The sequence below is a fragment of the Lathyrus oleraceus genome, chromosome 7, assembly GCF_024323335.1.
Source record: "Lathyrus oleraceus cultivar Zhongwan6 chromosome 7, CAAS_Psat_ZW6_1.0, whole genome shotgun sequence".
Classification (NCBI taxonomy): Eukaryota; Viridiplantae; Streptophyta; class Magnoliopsida; order Fabales; family Fabaceae; genus Lathyrus; species Lathyrus oleraceus.
Window position 1 is genome coordinate 310,426,626 of NC_066585.1, and position 12,258 is coordinate 310,438,883.

The following is a 12,258-nucleotide window of genomic DNA, read 5'->3' on the forward strand; positions in this document are numbered from 1 at the left end:
TAGTCAACCACAGAGGGACCAATTGTGCAAGGCACAAAGACTCAAGTATGTGAGTCACACCTACAAAACAAAGGTTAGCACAATATATAATTCAACTCAATCAAATTTGAATGATCTTTGAGGCATTGGGGCTTAACCTGAAACAATAGCTCAACTGTAAGCTCAGAAGACCACTAGGACTAGCCTAGGGTCAAAGGTGAAAGAAAAAGTCAAGGCAGCAATGAAAAGTCAATCCAAACCAAGTTTAAACATTCAAGAAGCATTCTCAATTGGATTCATAATTATATCATGCATCATGGTCATTTCATATGCACAAGGATGCAAAGCATGGCAAGAGAAGCATACAAAAGTCAACAGCAAAGACTTCTTTCAAAAGTCAACTCAAACAATCTCAAAAATTATCAAATAAATCACATTCAATCCTAACATCTAGCATGGCAAGCATGTCAAATTTCATGGCATTTGGATGAGAGGAAGGCAGTCAAGTAAAATCATGAAGTCAAACCAAGTTCAAGTAAGCAAGGTGAAAGTCAACAAGCATAGGTCAACTTCAAAAAATCATATCAATTTGAAAACAGAAGAGAAATGAATGAGATTAACACCAATGCAAAGCTCAAGGAGTCTAGTTATCACATATGAAATTTCATGATCATACAATAAGATTTGAGAATTTCACAAAAGATTTGGCAATGCATAGCACAAAAAAGTCAACAAATGACCAAGTATGGAAGAAAATTCTCAATCAAATGGAAAACAGCAAGATTAATTCCAAGAAAATTCATACACAAACTAGACATATGATAGATGATTCATGCAAAATTTGGAGTCAATTGGATAAGAGGAAGCATGTGAACAAAAATTGGGAAAATACATGATCATGGTATAGCACCAAATGTAACACATAACTTCAGAAAATCATAACTCTCACTCCACAAATGATAAATGCACAAACTTTATATGGAAAAGAAGGTCAATGTGTCTAGTTTCACCACAAAAAATTTCAAGCTCATAGGATGTGACATGAGAATTTCACAAAAGGAATGGCTCAATGTGTCATTTATGCATACATGTCAAGAAAATAATTATCATTAAAAATCCAGCCACTGAAAAATTAATTAAAATTCACAATAAAATAGAGGACACATTCATGAGTTTAATGCAAAAAATCTCACAATTTTTGGAGTTGAAATGAATTTAAAATGAATTTGGCAAGTTGATGAACATTTGGATGAAGTATGAACAAGATGACATGGTATAAGGAGTCAAACGAAGGTCAACCGTGGCATAAGTGTAAATAGTGAAGTCACTTAACTAAACTGCAGCGTTTTGATGAGGGAAATGAAATGTTCCTATTGGCTCTCAGCCAATGGAACAGTAGAGCGCAGCTACAAAGCTCAAATTGCTGGTTTTAGAAACCCTAAGGCTTGCAGCATGGCAAAAGCATAGCACAAAAGCAGCACACAAACTCGACCAGCAACAACATGTTTCATGGATTTTCTGGTCATGATGTTTGGTTCAAATAACAGCAGCAGGGTTTAACTAGCATGGCAGCTCATGTTCATCATTAACATCAACCAAAAATTATGAACAACCAAAACATAAACAGAATCATCAATAATCATGACCTATGAAACACCATTAACATGTACATCAACTAACAACCAAACACACATAATCATGAATTCATGTACTGGGCCGAGTAGGGTTCAATACAACAGTGTATATGTTCAACATCAATGCTCAAAATCATCAGACAGCAACCAAAACACGCAAATCACACCACAGCATGGGATTGGCTCTCACACAACTAAAGCAATAGTAAGCCACTACATTCATGTAAATTTCTGGCAAGGACAAGTATTTTAACAGCAGCAAAACACATTCATCATCCAATGTCCATCACCAAATCAAGCAAAACAAACAACAGCACATAGCAGCATAGCATTTGGCAATGTGTAGCAGCAGGCAATCAACAGCATACAGCACAATCAAATGGATTTTTAGGACAATGTTCATAAGGCTCAAAACAGCAGGGCAAGCTTCATCATTCAACTTCATCATCATGAACAACAAACATAAACCAACATCAAAAGTCAAACATGGCCATGACATTCTATCCCCATGCAACATTTGAGAACAACTAAACAGCAACAAACATGGGATTTTTCTGGTGCAGGGTAATGTTTAACAGCAACAGTATTCACCAAGTTCATGTTTATGATTCATCAACATCAAACAAGTTTCAAGCACAAACACACAACAGCCTGGTAAGAACTTCATCATGCAGCACCAACCAATAAACAAAGCAAAACATGGATCATGGGAAATCTGGACAGAGCTAGGTTTAAACAAACAGCCACATACATTCATCATCATAATGCATCGAAATTTTAATGTGCCCAGAAATCTAAATCAAGAGTACCAATAGCATCATCAAACATCCCTCAACACAAATCCAGCAATGGCTTTCAATATAACACACTATGGAGTGACATTCGAGCAAAAAAAGCATTTGTGCACAAAACTTTAGATCAGCATATCTCCAAAAATACACGACCATTTTTACAAACTCATAGCTCAAAATGATCAGCACAAGAGGACCCACATGATACATAGCATGGTTTAGACAAATAAGAAAGTCGAAAATCTTACTTGATTCGAAGAACTCGATGATGCAGTGTTATTTGAAGGCTACAGCTCGAAACAGGTGGCTTTTGTGTTTTGTGTTGATGGATGATGAAGCTATTTCCACTCCAAGATACACAAGTTAGCTTACAATGATTTCTGCCATTGAAGGGTGCCTTGAAGATGCAGTATTCGAATGATAGTTCCAGTTGGTAATTGATGGTTTGAAAAGCCTCTAAATATTGTCTAGAGCAGGGAGGAACCAAGGGTATTCGAATTCCTTTGAATGGCTATGCAGAATTTCTGTTTTGGCCAATATGCAAGAAAGAGAGAAAATGTATTTCTGTGTAGGCTGCTGTCAAAACTAGGGTTGGATTTTACAGAATGAAGCTTAAATATGGTCTGTTTATCATTACTAAACCATGTGCTAAGTTGGTTTAGTGTTAATGAACTCAATTGCATTTTTTTGCTAATTATGCATAAGTGGAGAAGGGAGGTACAAAGCTGGTCGATTTGGGCTGGGCACAGGCTGTCAAAGACCTTTGCAAATGCTGTTTTGGTTGTACATGTGAAATGCTGTACTGGTTTTACTTATGTGAAGCTTCTTGCAAAATTTCCAAGTTTTGCATTTTGGTCCAAAGTGGTAGCATAATGGTGGTATGATGATGATTTTAATCTTGAGGCAAGTCACAAATAGGATATGAAACATTTCCCAATTGGCAAAATGATGAAAAAGTCCATAAATCAAAAAGTCAAAGTTTGGTCAAACTTTGAATTTAAATGAAAAGGTCCAAAAATGCCATTTTGAATGGTAAGGTTTTAGGTCATGAAATTTATATTTTTGGAAAGAGGATGAAAAATGTGGTTTGTAGGAAAAAACCCCACCAAATTTGGCCTTATGGTTTGAGAGATATGGCTTGTTGAAGTTCAAAAATTGGTGAAAATGAATTGATCATATCTTGACAACCACACATGGGATTTGAGAGTTCTTGGACTTTTTGAAAATGGGAAGACAAGATCTTCAACTTTCATGTTGGGCAAAAATTCATTTGGAGCTTGTATCATGATGCAAGTTTAAGATCAAGAAGTTTCCATTTTTGGCAGTTGAAATTACAGGTCCACTTTCTATTTCTGGAAAATTTCTGATTGACTTGATTTTCTTCCATGATGAGGTTTGACATGATAGATGAGGTTTATACAAGCATGAATGAACTCCTTCAGATCAATTCTATCCATCAAATCTCTGATTAAATCAACAGTTGACCAAGTTTGACTTTTCTAGGGTTTTGGATGACTGAAGCATTTCTGATGAATTCCAAACCCTAATTCCTTGAGAACTTGACCTCAAATGATGTCTCAAGTTGTATGAACTCTTGATTATTGATCATGGTGCCCAAATTCTGCAAGAATGGCCACCATCCATTGCTTTGACTGACTGTTGACTGTCTTTGACCTAATTGCTGATGATTGCTTCAACTGCAAGCAACAAGGTTAAACTGACAATATTTTTGTACTTTTTGAATGATAAACACATGAAAGCAAAGATATACAAATGCAAAGTATGCTTGGTGATCAAGAAACAAACCTACAAGGCCAACCAACCCACTAGGAGGGAACAAAGGCATGCAATGATCCTTGAGGTTATGAAATGATATGATATGGGCCATGAGGGATCTTAGGGCCAAAATTGGGGTCTTACACTAACTTGTGTTTATTTTCCTATAGTTTTATTGACCGGCCTCAGATTGGTATGACTACTACATTAGTCCACTTACGATTGCTTAACATATCGCTAAATTGTCTCATGACAGACTAACATAACTACACTAATTACTAACTTTAATTTGAGCATTTAATTTTCTTGCAATTTACTTTAATGCACTTTATTTCTTGCTCATTTATTCATATTGCTTTTCATTTTGCTCACTTGAGCTCATATTTTATGTTTATGTCATTTTCCTTTTGCTCGTTTGAGCTCATTATTGTATATAAATATATTGTTGCTTTGTGTTAGTTTTGCTTTTGTTTTGTGTGAACCCAATGCAAAAAGGAGAAAGGACTTAGAATTAGGACATACCCATGCTTAAAGGAGTTCAAGAGAAACTAGGCCTCATGCCTTTAGAATGCTAAATTTGTCAAAGAGCAACTAGGTCTCATGCCTTTAGAATGCTAAATTTCAAAGTTGACTTCAAAGGATTTCCTTTTCAAAACTTATTCTTTGTCCATTCCTCTTATTGTGTTGTGAACTTTTTGATGTTTGCTCTTGTGTGATAGGGATTCCATATTGAGATAGTAAGGAGGACCATTGTCATGAGTAGCCAAGTTAAGAGAGACAAGCCAAATGGAGATCCTAGGAGCTTGAATCTAAATTTGTTTGATTGTTTGATTGTGCGCTAAGTCCAAAGGAAAGGAGCATCTTGAATCATCTCTATGATTCCAAGAGAAGGAACTCCAAGGGTTTTATCTTCTCTCTTATATTTGTGTGCTTTAGGACTAGCCCTTCTCTTCTTCTCCCCACTCTAACCCAAGCCAAAAATCTTTTGTTTCCAACTTTGACATTGTTTTCAAATTAGAAACCTAGGCCTTATGCCTTTGAATTTTCAAAATCTTTTCATTAATACTCATTTTGAAGAAATCTTAACCATATATTGACTTCATTTTGTAAATACATCTAACTTGTAAACATAACTGACTTCAAGTTGATTTTGTGGTTCCAATGGCCACCTTTGTTTAAACATTTTTGATAAACATTAGTCATAGGTTTGAGTTATCATAGTGGTTGATGTGAACCTCACCTTATCCTTAGTGATTGGATTATAAGTCTTCCATACTTATTATAGGGTTAAACCTTCACTAGTATGTTGAAGCTCTCCTCACATGGTGGATTGTTGGTTTAGGTTGAGTTTTCTCCCTTTGATAACAAAAGACCTTAAGGCTTTTGATCAAATCAATTCACCTATCTTTGAGATTTTTACCCCCAACTACGAGGTTTTGATCCTACCTTTGTGATGGTCCGTAGGCAATGGGTTCATCCATTCAAACAACAAAATTGTAAATATAACCTATTCTTTTCTCATCCCCCCAATCTTTTGCACAAATATTTTCACAAATACCAACCTACAACACATATTTGCAAAAAGAGGTTCCCCTAGAGTACTAAGAATTTTTTGGGTGCGTAAAACCTTCCCATTTCATAACCAACCCCCTTACCTAGATCTCTGACATTTTTATTAGTTTTTGATTTGACAAAACTTATTACTTGGCTTTTGTTCGCTTTTTAGCCTTTCCTTTGGACAAATAAAAGTGTGGTGGCGACTCGAATTGTATGTTTACTTTTGGTTTAGGCAATAAACCATAAGGTAACGAAATCCCCGCTACAAAAAAGTGGCGACTCTGCTGGGGACCAAACTGTTTCCTAGTGGGTTTAGCCTACTTTTTGCTTGTGTGTTGTATGTTTATATTTATTGGTGACATATTTTTGTGCAAATTTGGGATGACTGTATTGTTTGTAATGTATGAATTGCTTGATATATCAATTGCTTGTATGCTTGGTGGTTTCTTGTGAGATGAGTTCTATACCCGAACTCGAGTGCACTTATGATAGGAGAATGGCATAGTCTTGTTGACTTGTGTGGAGTTATTCCTTAGCAAGTTGACTTGCAAGCCTATTCACTCGGTAGAGGTCTTATTGGGATCAATAATGTCACACGAGTAGTCGTGGTTGGGCATTACTCTTTCCAATATAAACCTTAGAAGCCAAGAACCTTAGATACCTAGCCCATCTTGGCCTATTTTAGGATGTAGTGCGAAGGTCGTTCAAGTGTAAGATTTGATACAATTTTTAGAGTTCTCTTCATCAGATTTCAAGGATAGTACGATTTCCAAAAGGTAAGACATTTGTTCACATTATGACATGTTGATGTTCTCTTCATCAGATTTCAATTGTCTCCTCAGCATAAGTTGTTTAGAGCAGTTGGTGAAGGGTTTGAGCCCCTTTTCATCCCCAGCATGGCACGTGTTGACGAAGGCTTCATTTTTGTTTCCTTCAGCCAGGACAGTTCCTGCGGGAGTGTTGGCAGTTTATACCCAGTATGGTCGCTTGCAGTCCATCCCCAGTGGAGTTTCCTGATCTGAGATTGTTAATTTGTATCCCCTTTGAGTTTGAAGATTTCTTCTAGTATTAGATGGCGGTGAGGAAGATGTGTTGTTTCCTTCCCCAGCGGAGAAAATTGTTCTTTCTTCTCTCAGTAGAGATGTCTCTTCAGTGGTTAGAAGGGAGTGTTTTGATTGATGTGTATCTGTTTGGTGGTTGTTCCCCACGGAGTTTCACATCATTCCTTGATAAGTTCTCTAGTATAGTTTCTTCTACGATGAATCTTATTGATATCCTGTCACCTGTTCCCGAGAATGGTTGGAAAATCCCCGATAGATGGAAGCTGTGACTTTGCCTATCCCTAGCGGTGGTCTGTGGCTCCTGGTATTTGATGCATTCCCCACCAGAACTGGTTTCTCCTGTGGGCCTTGTCTTTCTTTCTGAAGATATCGCGCCGGATGTCTGTTCGTGGCTCTCGAGCCTGTTTGTGTTAGATATGTCTGTCTGTCAACATTAATCATACATAAATCACGCATATACATGCATAATCATAACATTCAAATATTCGTGTTGCATTCTTTGCCATATATCTTTGCTTGTTATCTCCTGCTATTGGTGAAATATTCTTCCCTAAGCAGATGTTTGTGTCTGATCTTTTCATATAGAGTCAGCCCCATAGGCAGAAAGTGTCTATCTTTCCTTCTTTATTCCCCACTGAGTTATGCCCTCGTGGATGATTATTGTTTCAGTTTCCTCCCTAGTTGTGTATCGGGATGGAATTACTCCCCTGAGTTATATCCTCGTCAGGTTGAGTCTTGTTTGATTGTGTCTTTCTAGTTTGTTCTTAGATTGACTCCTTTCTTGTTATCCCCTGCAGTTTCCCTGTGGTTTAGTTGTTCAATTGCTCAGTAACCAGTAATTGTTCATCCTTTCCCCAACGGATTTTGTGGCTTTCTACCTAGTATCCGGTAGGTGTAAGTCCTATTTTTGTGGTTTTCTACCCAGTAACTGGTAGATGTAATCCCCTCTTTGTTGGTTATCTTTACCCAGCAATCGGTATTGCTATTCCTTCGTTTTTGAGAATACCACCCAATAACCGGTGATATCTCTCCTGGATAATTGCTTTTGTTAGGCAATTTATCCCTTGCGAGTCATCTTTCATTTACCCTTGTTAGGTAATGATTGTCTCTCCTTCTGATCGGTCATCATTTTATACCCACTAACCGGTATCCCGATGTCCTTTCTTTTCGATCGATTTATCCTTCACTAACCCAGTAACCGGTTGTGAATAATCTTCCATGCGAGTATTTTATCTACGTTATGACGGTAATAGATAATATATCTCATGCGCTCTTCAGTCGAAATCTTTTTCTTCCCTAGTCGAGTAAGATTCGTATTTTCTTGAGGAATCGAATGCCCATCCTGTAAGTCGAGTTTGCTTTTTCAGCCCTCCTTTCGGATGATGAGTGTCTTGGGTATGCTCCCAATCCACGTCTGGTTGGTCACCTATTATATGCCCAGTAACCAGTATCCCTGGTGTTCCTTCCTTCTGCTCCTTATTATGACTTTTGTCCCCTGTGGAGTTAGATTTTCCTGAGTTGAGATGTGCCTTATTGGGTCCCCTAGATGTTTCGGATGATTGATATCTCTCACCCTTATACCGGTCTTAGATATTCTTTCTCCCTGAGCATGTTGCTCTCTTACCCAGTAACCGGTGTTTTGATAACATGTCTCTCTTTGAGTTTATTACCCAGTAGCCGGTAATATCTCGTTGTTTCTTCCTCAGCTGAGTCCTTTGTGGACATCCCCGTCTGAGTCCGGATTTTTATCCGATGTATCCTTTGTGGATAGTCTGGTTGTATTGGCATATTCCCCAATACATGAATCCTTGCGTCAGCTCGAGTCTTTCCATTGATTTATTTTCATGGAATCACTTCGTGTCTCCCAACAAGTTTTCAAGTTGTGACCTGCTCACGCATTTTGACCTTTTCCCCCCCAAAGTCTCTGTCTCCCTAGCGAGTGTGATACTACTATGGATTCTTTAGTTTCTCCTGATCTCTTTTCCTTCGTGGCAGCTATTCACCATGAAGATTTTATTTTTCATGCATACATTTGCATCATGAGGTCTCTTAGGGACCAAAATTCGTCTCTTTGTTATTATTTAAGCCCATTCTACCTCGTCGAGACGAAGATTTTAATCTTCATATCTCCGGCTAGAATGAACTTAAATAGGGGCATCTGTAAGACCCTAATTTTGACCCTAAGATCCCTCATGGCATCATATCATTGCTCAGTGCATTGCCTCAAGGATCATAGCTTGTTTGGCTCCTTAACCCTAGGGTTGGGACTTGTGTGGGTGGTTTAAGACCACCAAGCATGCTTGTATTATACATATTTTCTTTTCTTATTTTGATTACTAACCAAAAGCACAAAAATATGTCACTAACTCTTTTTGTTTTGAAGCTCAAGTGATCATGTGCTCCAATGCTCCTAGGAGGCTCCTAAGTTCAATGATATGGCTAGATGAAAATGATAAAAAGCATGACAATGTTCCACAAAGCTCCTAATCATCATATATGTCTCCCAAGTATCTTAATTTTCCAATTTTATCAAGATAACCCAAAGGGCTTGAGGATTGTTTCCCAAGGAAACCCTAATTCAACTGTGCATTGACCGTGCCTTGCTCATGAAGCAACCTCAACCAATGATCAAATTTAATCAAGGTAAGTTCTTTAATTCATTATTTTATGCATATATGAGCCTATGTGAGGTTCCTCAATCATTCATTCATCAAGATTTGAAGTTTGGCCTTGAGAAGTTGACCAGTCAAGTCATCTAACTAAACTGAGGATGACTGAGACACAACGTTTGATATGTTTGTCAAATGAAGATGACCTCAAGATGAAAAATATTCTTAAGAATCATATGAACAACTATCATGTTCAACAAAAATCCATTTGAAACATGGAAGGTCATCATTCATTTCAAAACATTATAGGTCATTTTGACTGAAACCCTAATTTTGGGTCAACTTCCCATGGACCTAACTTCCTTATTTTTTATTATTTTAAGGTGAGAACAAATTAAATGGAAATATTAAGATGTCTAATTAAAATGTTATGTTGGACAAAATTTCATAATCCTAAAAGAAACACATGTGATAATACAAAACATTATAGGTCACTTTGGACCTAAGCCATTTGATTTGAAAAATGTCCAACTTCAAGTGTTCATAACTTTCTCATAAAAAAACCCAAATGATGCAAAATTTGAGTCTACATTTTTCATATTGGAAATATCTACAACTTTTATGTTGGAGGTTTTTCCATTTGAGGCTTGCATCATTGGAACATAAGGGCTTGAAGATGCTTGCTTTTGGCAAAAAAAATTCAAAGGGAACCTAGACATGGTTGGTACCCAAAACTTCACAGCCAGTTTTCATAAATTTCCAAACTCTAAATGAATTTTTGTCCAACATGACTTTTGTTCCTTATTTCAAGGGATTTCCAACCATTACTCACATTAATTATTTTGACTTTCCATGAGTGAGTTTCGAAGAGCTTAATGTTTATGTTCATTTTTACAATTCACATCATAACTTCATGTACAAGCAAATGCAGCTCCAATTACACGTCCAGTTCACTTACATTTGATCTCAGCATGGATTTCCCTTCACTCTTAGGCCGCACATGCGCCTGTACATGCCCATGCATGGAGGATCCAAATTTCATGCACACGAGCCAAGCATTGCATTGCATCCATTCCATCTATAAATAGAAGTGCAATCTCATTCAAATGGTAACCACAAGAAGATCTGAAGTGCTGCTGAATTGAAAACCAAACCCTCACTAAAGGTATTTTCAGTTTTCATTTCCTATTTCAAGCTTGAATTTCAACATCCTTAGTTGATCTTTACAGCTCAATTCCTTAACCTTGCATCACCATCACACTTCCAGAGCAAGATTGGATCAAAAACTTGGAGAATTCGTGTTGTTTGAAGCTACATTTTAGAGGTAGAACCTCAATTTTTCTTGATCTAGATCTTGTTATATGATGTGAATTTCTTTGGTTTGTGTTGTTTTCTGAAGTCCTCATGCATGAGGCAGGCCAGTGGTGGTCTCAATTTTGTAAATCATGCCATTTTAGATCAAGCACCATGATCTTCAAGCTCAGCTTTCTCTCTAAATAGAAACTTTGAGGAGGATCCATGGTTACAGGGGTGATATACATCACCTCGGCTTCATTTTGATACCTTTATTTTCCATTTTCATTAAGCGTCATTTCCCTGCGCGTGGTGGCCGGATCTGGTTAGATCGCCGGAGAAGATGGTGGTTTCCACCACCATCCCCACATGGAAGCCTCAAAACCTTTGGATCATGATGCAACGTTCTAATCGTGGCCTTCCAATGTTATGACTTATTTTAAATCCAAGTGTAGCGCGCTTGACTTAGGCCTTTCGTGCATTCGCGCTTCTAAACCCTCAGATCATGGCCACATCAATTAATGAAACCATCTGAGGGCGCTGGTTTTTTCTATTTTTCTTATTTCTGTTTTAATTTCATTTAATTCCTTTTATTTTTAAAAATTCATAAATATTTTATTTGAAGTCACAAAAATATGAGACCAATGCCAAAAAAATTCTTGAAAAGTCTAGTTTCATATTTTGATTTTTAATTATTTTTGTGACTTCATTTTATATTTTTTGTGAATTATTTGGTTTTTAATAGTTTTAATTCATTTTAAAATATTTTTTGATATCTGAAAAATCCAAAAATATTTTCTTAACACATATGGATCATGATAAGTCAATGAAAAATAATCTCATCAATTTCTTAATTAATTTGAGATTTATTTGAGATTTTAATTCATATTGTATTATTTTTATTGTTTTTAATTATTTTTAAATAGTTTCTGATTTCAAAAATTGTTGAGAAAATTTGTCAAAGCTTGTTTGACCATGTTAGACCTATGAGAATTTAATTGGACTTGTTGAAGTTAATTTGAATTGAATTTGAGGTTTGACCATATTATGTTCATTTTATTTTGCATTTATTTTTAATTAAAAAAATACCAAAAAAATATGTTTGACTTGTGATCTTCATTTCTCTTCTGTTTAGCATTGGTTGATGATGATTTGGTTCACTTTTGACCAATTGTATTTGATACTTGAATTCTTTTTCCATTCATTTCATCTTCATCTCATTTCTTTTTATTTTGGCTAATGAGTTAATATCTTATGGTTTGTCTTGACATATGAGAGGCTTAACCTTCTTTGATCCAAATCAAACTCAACTTGATCCAAGATCAAGTGAGTTGCTTTGTGTCCAGGATAGGTTGCTTCTTGGTCAAGCAAAAAACCTAAAGTCCATACAAGCCTCAGATAGGTGTGACTACCAGATTAGTCCACTTACGATTGCTTAACATGGCGCTAAATTGTCTCATGAGAAACTAACATAACTACACTAATTACTAACTTTAATTTGAGCATTTAATTTTCTTGCAATTTACTTTAATGCACTTTATTTCTTGCTCATTTATTC